The sequence below is a fragment of the Cricetulus griseus genome, chromosome 4 (genome assembly GCF_003668045.3).
Source record: "Cricetulus griseus strain 17A/GY chromosome 4, alternate assembly CriGri-PICRH-1.0, whole genome shotgun sequence".
Taxonomy (NCBI): Eukaryota; Metazoa; Chordata; class Mammalia; order Rodentia; family Cricetidae; genus Cricetulus; species Cricetulus griseus.
In genome coordinates this window covers 74923517-74932165 of record NC_048597.1, presented here as the reverse complement: position 1 = coordinate 74932165, position 8649 = coordinate 74923517, and the positions used below count along the sequence as shown (strand labels likewise).

The following is an 8649-nucleotide window of genomic DNA, read 5'->3' as shown; positions in this document are numbered from 1 at the left end:
GAAAACCCCAAAATAACCACGGAAAATATGTGGGGGGACCAGGAAGACCCATGACGGCTCCATAGTTTCCCCTTCAGTTTCTGTGATCTCTGTGATCTGTGCCTATTTTAGTCTGTGGGTCATATTCTTTTGGTATCTTCAAGACCTCTGGCTCCTACAATCTTCCTCTTTTCCTGGGTTTCCTGAGATTATCCTAATATTTGGTTGTGAGTCTCTGTATCTGTTTTCATAAGCTGCTAGAGCAAAAAGGGACAATGTCCAATATGAGAAAAACCTACTAGTCTATGAGTAATAAACTCCTAAAGGCCATTTATAACTAAGGGATAGAGACCACAGAACCAGATTTGGTTCTAGAAATGGAAGATTCTATTGGCTGATTATATCCTACAGTGTCAAAATACCAGAGGGTCTGCTATGTGGATCTTATTAGAAGATATCAACCAGTCCTATCAGTTCAAATCAACTTTTCTCCTAAGGACTTGTAAATCCAACCAATTATTTTAGGTAACGAAACCAACAGTTACTATATATACTGGATACTCAAATTATAACCATTACTGGGATGATATGAAATTATTTGTGTAAATACAACATTGAAATTAAAGGGGTTACATCAAACTGGTCTGCAGGATTGTATGTGTTCTGTTCAGAAATACTGACAAACTTTTCTTCAGGATCAAGTTAAGAACTACCACTGTTCTTTGGCCTCATATTTGCTACTGAGAAGATCAACAGGAACCCTCATCTGTTACCTAACACATCTCTAGGATTTTATATCTCTTCTGTGCAATGAGGTGAATGGGATATTCTCCAGGAAACTTTTCTTTGGCTCGCAAGAATGGAAATCAACATTCCCAACTACACATGTAGAAAGGAAAACAAGGCTGTTGCTCTACTTAAAGGAACATCATGGTCAACTTATGCATGCATAGGAGAACTATTGAATTTCTACAAATATCCACAGGTAAGGGATATGGCTGTGAGGGAGAAAGTGTTACTAAATTGCTCACATTTAACATGTTTTATATAAAGATGAGATATCCATCACTTGTCTTTCAAAGAGAAGTCAGGCATTTGGTTATGTAGCCTCATATACTTTGTTTCATGTAGACAAGAGGAGTTTGAAGCATACATGGGTCAAGAAAACTGTGTCTTGTCAGGAATTCTCAATAAAGTCTTCAAGAATGAGACAAGATTTTAAAGCACCATTAACAGAAGTTAGACCCTACCAATCCCAAGTGTTGCCTCTGGTCTAAGATTGTGTTCTATATGATTTTTTTTTTCATTCTTGTTTATTTGAAAACCCCGTCAGCTTAGTTTTGGACCATTTGACAATATCCTGAGTGACAGAGGCCAGTTTCCTTCTACCAGACAGCTCCAAAGGACACTTCTCTGTCACTTGGCATTGTATCTTTGCTGCTTCATTTCAGCTGGACCTGGGTGGGATTGGTCCTCATAGACGACCATAAAGGAACTCAGATTTTATAAGACTTGAGAGAAGAGTTGCATAGGAATAGAATTTGTGTAGCTTTTGTGACAATGATGTCAGAAAATATGATTTACTTGGCTGATGAACACAAAGTATTTGAGCTGATTGTGTTGTCATCTGCAAATGTGGTTGTTGTTTATGATAACACTGAATCTTTTCAGATCACTTTTTTCTGTATAACATATTGGTTAAAATGGAAAATCTGGGTCCTAAATTCCCATTTGGGTATCTCTAGCAGTTATATTCCTTTCATTTTTTATTTCATGGGACTCTCTTTTTTGCACAAAACCATGATGAGATTTCTGATTTTAGAAAATTTATCCAGACTTACACCCTTTCTAAATACCCAGAAGACCATTATCTTGCTCTGTTTTTGGAATACACACTTCAGTTGCTCTTTATCTGTACCTGACTGTAAAATATCGGGTAACTATCTACCCAGTGCTTCATTGGAATTAGTTCCTTCAAATCAATGGGAAACGGACATGTTTGATGAGAGTTACAATATATACAAATATATATATATATATATTTCTGTGGCTCACAGTCTCCAGGAGATGGTCAAACAAATAGAAATTGAACCTCATGGAAATGGGGAGAAGAGTATCCATCCCTGGGAGGTAATTTCTCTTCCTGTGTATTTTAACAATAGCACTGTGACATACTGAGGCTTTATGAAACTGTTCAACACACTGTACTTTGTGGCAGATTTTACCAAAAAGAATATGGAAAATTCCATGTAGTTTCCTGTCTGAATGTCAGACACATATGTGGTTGTCCATGATATATGGGTGTCAATAAAAAGAATAAAATGTGTGTATGTCAATATCCAGTTTTTGTTACAATTAACCTCAGAATCTTCTCATGGCAATAGTCCCAATTTGATACTCCATTATCTCTAAGTCCATAAATAGGATAAGTAGGTCATAAATGGTCAAATTCTACTAGACCTTTCACTGTCAAATGCTAAAATACTATGTTACCCAACTGACTATTTTATTAAGCTTTGGAAATAAACATCAAAATTTACAATCTGAAAATTGAATATGATACTTAAAAAATTCTATGTGACCAGCATTTGCAAAATTGGTGATTTGCCTCAATTAGATTTTTGGGTAATTGTGTTTGTTTGTATTCATATGTATACCAGTGCTTCCTTTTGACACTCATTATAAGCCTAGAAATATTATGGTTGTTTTTTGGTTTCATCATTAAATTCATTAATACCTCATTGTAATTTCCATTTCACATCATGGATTAAAGTCAATGTGAGACTGTTTTCTTTTTTTTTTCTTTTAGATTTTACAATCTCATGTGATCTTTTTTTTTTTTTTATTTTACGTAGTCAAAAAGTAAAACCCCACCACTCAGACAGTTATACATTTAAAACTGGGGTCTAAGTATGCTCCAGAAGGCAAAGAGAAGTATATATTTGTATTTTAAGCTGTGTGTTCATAATCTCCAGCCAACTTAAATGCTTTTCTTTGGTTCTGTTGAATATTTCTGGGACTAAATTCATTATAAATTTCTCTATCTCTTCTAGCTTCACACTTTTCACTGGAAAATCCATTTCAAAAATGGTGCTATCAAAACCCCATGTGGTTTTGGATTCACAAATCAAATTAGACAATGTGTATGATATTCTCAATGACAGGAATTTTCCAACTGGTCTCAGACAAATGATGAAAGTTGGAAAATTTACTCCAAATGCTCCACAGGTTCAACAACTGGTTTTGTCTGATCATATGATTCAGTGGCCCACCTGATTTACAGAGGTGGGTTGAACCTTACATAATTGATCACTATGTAATAAACATTTCTCAATGTAATGATATCTGGTACTTTTTATGGGATTCATCAATATAAACAAAACATGTCAATATCAGGAATTTTTTGTTTGCTTATTCTGAATATTGTGATTGTTTATTTTTAAATACATTTCTCCAAAGATATAAATTTCAAGTGATAAATTGTCTCATTATCCAGTTTCATTCATTTGCTGATTCTATATTAACAAAATTTGAGAATAGGAAATACCAGAGCATAATCATTTGCCCTTTTGTTTTCTAGCCATAGGAAACCACTGTAGTATGGGAGGCACATTTTCATGGGTTAAATATTTTGGTGCTGAAAAAGTAATCAGATGATCAAGAACTAAAAATACACACTGCACAGAATCAGCCTAATATCATAGACTTAATAGGGTCTCATGTGCCAGGTGCAATGCAACAATATTCAGACACTCATGTCTGAAGGAGCCTGATAAAGTTGTTCATATGACTTTTTCAGTCAGATAATGGCTAGAGGTAACTATTGCTCTTCAATCCCTTCTGAGTTTTCATCTGTCCAGGACAATAGTTAATGATATGGTGCTAACTACTTTTGGAGTATGTCTTCCCTCTCAAGTACCCTAATATAGATCACCTCTCATAGAAAGGTCCAAAGACTTGTTTGCATTGTAATTTTGATTCCTTTTAAGTTTGTATCCATAGAGATTTTAAATATCACCACTGTAATCAAAATGTTCCCTCTAGCATTAGAAAGCACACAGTAGGAACACTAAGACATTCTGATTGACATTCTAGCCATATATTCAATGATGTAACTTTCTGTTAATTTGTACTACTTATTAAAATTCCAACATTCTTTTGATATTTGTTGTCATTCGATCATTATTTTACAACATTGAACTTCATAGGGCATACCATTTCGATCAAGAATCAACAATATCATAACCTGCAATTATAAATATAAAAACTACCATCTCATTAATATTGAAAAAAATCTCTATTATTTTAACACTATCCCCTGCTGAATATTTCTCCCATTTATTTAATTTTCAGCTACCTCACTCTGTGTGCAGTGAGAGCTGTGTTCCTGGATTCAGAAAATCCCCCAAGGAGGGGAAGGCTATCTGTTGTTACGATTGTACTCCTTGTCCAGACAATGAGATTTCCAATGAGAGAGGTAAGTGCCAGTGTAACTGAGGTATTTCCACCTCTCCACAGTGTTCTCCAATGTTTAAGCAATTGGAAAAGTTCTGTGTAGGAAGAGCAGATATGAGCATTTTTCTTTCATTTTAAAGTAAAAATGTTTCATATCATTGTATCACCATTTTTAGTTTTTAAAATTTGAATTAGAAACATGATTGTTTTACATGTCAATCCCAGTTCCCTCTCCCTCCTCTCATTCCCTGCCCTCCCAACTAACACCCTACCTATCCCATATCCTTTCTGCTCCCCAGGGAGGGTGAGGCCTTCCATAGGGAGTCTTCAGCATCTGTCATGTCCTTTGGGATAGGGCCTAGGCCCATCCTGTGTGTCTAGGCTCAGGGAGTATCATCCCTCTATGTAGATGGGCTCCCAAAGTCCATTCCTATGCTAGGGTAAGTACTGATATACTACAAGGGGCCCCATGAATGTGTGTGGGGGGGTATCATCATTTTAAACTGCACTCTGGCAATTAAAATTCATAAGTGATCAATGTTGTTTTTCCCTCTAGGCATTGACCTTTAAGAAAACCACATTGTCCATCTCAGAATTTTTTTCCATGAAAGTTAACACAGTGTACAAATTATCAGCTTTCCATGTTTTTTTTAAAGCATATTTAGTTTGTAGTTAGCACAAATGTAATGGTTGTATCCTTATCATTCCTACTTTCATAATTTCAGTCATGGTTGTGCATTCACCAAAGATGTTCAGAAATGCATTTGACTTACCCTTGGTTATATTTATAAATTTTTTAAATAAGGGTTATTCACATTGTTTTGCCTGCATACATGTATGTGAACAGTACACTTGCTTGCAGCACAAGTTAGACAAAAGAGTGCATCAGCTCACCTGTATGTGCAGTCACAGATGGCACTGTCCCACCATGTAAGTGCTTGTGACAGAATATGGATGCTTCTTAAAAGCAACAGGTGCTCTTTACAAAATAACCATATATCCATACTGCACCCTTTTGTTACCTTGCATAAATAATTTTCAACATTCCCTTAATGTATATCATTTTTTCTTGCTTACTTCCATGTGCATATGCATATAGGAAGCATTATGCTATATAAAATATAAGGAAGAGTTTGATTAGTCTATAACAAAGGTATTAAATACCTAGAACTTTTGTGGATCACAAAATAAAATTCAGTGTAGAATATCATAAACCTATCACAAGAATCTTCAATTGATCACAATTTTTTAAACCATTAATTGTGTATGTATTAAGAATTGAATATAGATTTGTATCACTTCTTTTATTTGATCAACCTAAGCCTAAAAAAACTGATAGTACTTGTTAATTATAGTATACAAATGATTCTATTTTGTATAATGCATTAATGGAAGCATTACAGAACATACAAAAGGCAAGATATAGAATACTGTCTCATGACAACTAGTTGACATGGCATTATGACTTCCATTAATGTTAGTGGTGAGACTGAGCCAGGCAGAGATGTGCACTCCTTTTTTCAGAGCAACTTTCAATTGAAGAGTAAGGATCTGTTTTTTATGGCAAATCTGGGCATGTGTCAAAATACAACAAGGAACAGAAATAGGCAAGAGGTAATTGAAAACAGTATATGTGAGGAGGACACACAGACATAATGTGGAGAGAAAACTGGAGAGGACCCCCCCATAATTAATACTTCTGTCTACTGAGATTATTAATTATTAATTTGAATATGTTAAATCAATTATCATTTCCCCAAACACTCAGACTTTAAAAAATTTCTTCATGAAAATATGAATTTATCTGTTTCTGGCCCGCCTTTCTCTGCCCAGCTCGGAGACACCTGAGGCCTGGGGACTGCTCACAGCAGATTCCATCCTGGTGGGATTCAGCCCACCCAGTGACTGCCAAGGCCCTGGTACTAGTCCTGCCTCCATCCATGGGAAGAGGGGAGACATCAGAGTATTGGACCTGTCTGTACCCACTGGAAGCGAACCTTGGTCCTGTACCCACCAGGAGAGGAAAAGACTCCTTCTACATCCACTGGAAGAAGGGATGGGAAAAAGACAATATAAAAATATACTCAACAACAGAAAAACCAGTATGATGCCACCAGAGTCTAGGGACTCTACACCAGCAAGACCTGAACATCACAACACATATGAAGCACAAGAGAACAACCTTAAAAACATCTTCTTGAAAATGATAGAGGGGGCCTCAAAGAGGATATAAGAAAATCCTTTAAGAAATAGAGGAAAAACAAACCAAAAAATAGAAGCAATCAATAAATCTCTCAAGGAAATGGTCCAAGACCTAAAAACTGAAATAGAGACAATAAAGAAAGCACAATCTGAGGGAATGGTGGAAATAGAAAAGCTGGGTAAATGATCAGGAACTACAGATGTAAGCATAACCAACAGAATACAAGAGATGGAAGAGAGAATCTCAGAAGTTGAAGATACACTAGGAAAAACAGACTCACCGACCAAAGAATATCTTAAGTCCAACAAATCCCTAACACAAAATATCCAGGAAATGTGGGACACCATGAAAAGACCAAACCTAAGAATAATAGGTATAGAAGAAGGTGAAGAGACCCAACTCAAAGGTGCAGAAAATATATTCAACAAAATCATAGAAGAAAAGTTTCCCAACCTAAAGAAAGACATGCCAATGGAAGTACAAGAAGCCTACAGAACACCAAAAATAGAGTGGACCCCACACACACACACAAAGTCTCCTTGCCACATAATAATCAAAACCCCAAACGTACAGAAAAATGAAAGAATATCAAGAGCAGCAAAGGAACAAGGTGAGGTATATAAAGGCAAACCTATCAGAATTATACCTTACTTTTCCATGGAAACTCTAAAAGCCAGAAGGTCCTAGAATGATATTCTACCTGCATTAAGAGACCACAGATGCCAGCCCAGACTACTGTACCCAGTAAAGCTTTCAGTCAATATAGATGGAGAAAACAAGATATTCCATGACAAAACCAGATTCAAACAATACATAGCCACCAATCCAGCCCTACAGAAAGTTCTGGAACGAAAACTCCAATCCAGGGAAGTTAACTACAATCAGATAATCCCACTTTACCAACAGCCAAAAGAAAATTTGGGTGGAAATCCACACACAATTCCACCACTACCACCAAATGCAAAACAAACAAGAATGAACAATCAATGGTCATTAATATCCCTCAATATTAATGGTCTTAACATGCCTATAAAAAAGACAAAGGCTAGCAGAATGGACAAGAAGACAGAATCCATCCTTCTTCTGCATTCAAGAAACACACCTCAACTTCAAAGATGGATTTACCTCAGAGTAAAGGGTTGGGAAAAGATTTTCCAATCAAATGAACCCAAGAAACAAACTTACTGCTTTGTGTTCAGGTACCTCATGGATCTTTGGATGCATAAATATGACAATGTCTTCTCAATGAGCTCAGTCTGGTTGCACAGAAATATCAATTACTTTTACAGAAAATGGTAAGCAAACAACAAAACTCACCTATGAATCTGTATGTCAAATACAAAAATTATTTGTCTTGAAATTGTACTAAACATGTCTGCTTTATAAACAGCAGCATTTGTACCTGTGTAAAAGGTACACGACCCTTCTGCTTTATGAATTATATGCATACATGTTAATCAGCTCTACACTTTTCTTGATGTACTGACCAACTACATGACAAATTGGCTCTCAATTTAGACTACTAATGTCATGTCAGCAGGAGCATAGGCTGCTGGGCTTACTGGAATCAGGGAGAGGGATTGATACCTTGAGCTCTACTTGGTTTGTTTCTTTTTATTTAGTCTGGGACTCTAGGACATGGAAATGAGGACTAAATTTAGAGTGGGATTACCTCCTTCCAGCAGAGTAAGACCCCCACATGAAATGTCCTCACAGTCACCGAGATGTTTGTCTCCTTGAAAATTCCAAATCCCACCAAGATGAACTATTGTAATCTGTCTTTTACTTACTTCCTGCAAAAGTCTTAACAGAACTACTCTATCAGAGTATAATTTCACTCAGCAAGAGGGCCTTGTTCTCACTTAAGAAGACCATGCATATGAATATATGTGTGTACTCAGAGCTTGGTGACTGTAATAAATACTTACATAAAAAAGATAACCTTGGCACTAGCAAAATCATAAATCCAACAACTTGATAATATGATTTCAACCAATAGAAAACTGAAAAAG

The 8649-nt window shown here is 36.1% G+C and overlaps 1 pseudogene; it reads left to right on the top strand.

Moving 5' to 3' along the window:
- Window positions 1-838: 838 nt before the first annotated feature.
- LOC103164097 lies at window positions 839-5004 on the top strand (annotated as a pseudogene).
- The last annotated feature ends 3645 nt before the right edge of the window (window positions 5005-8649 follow it).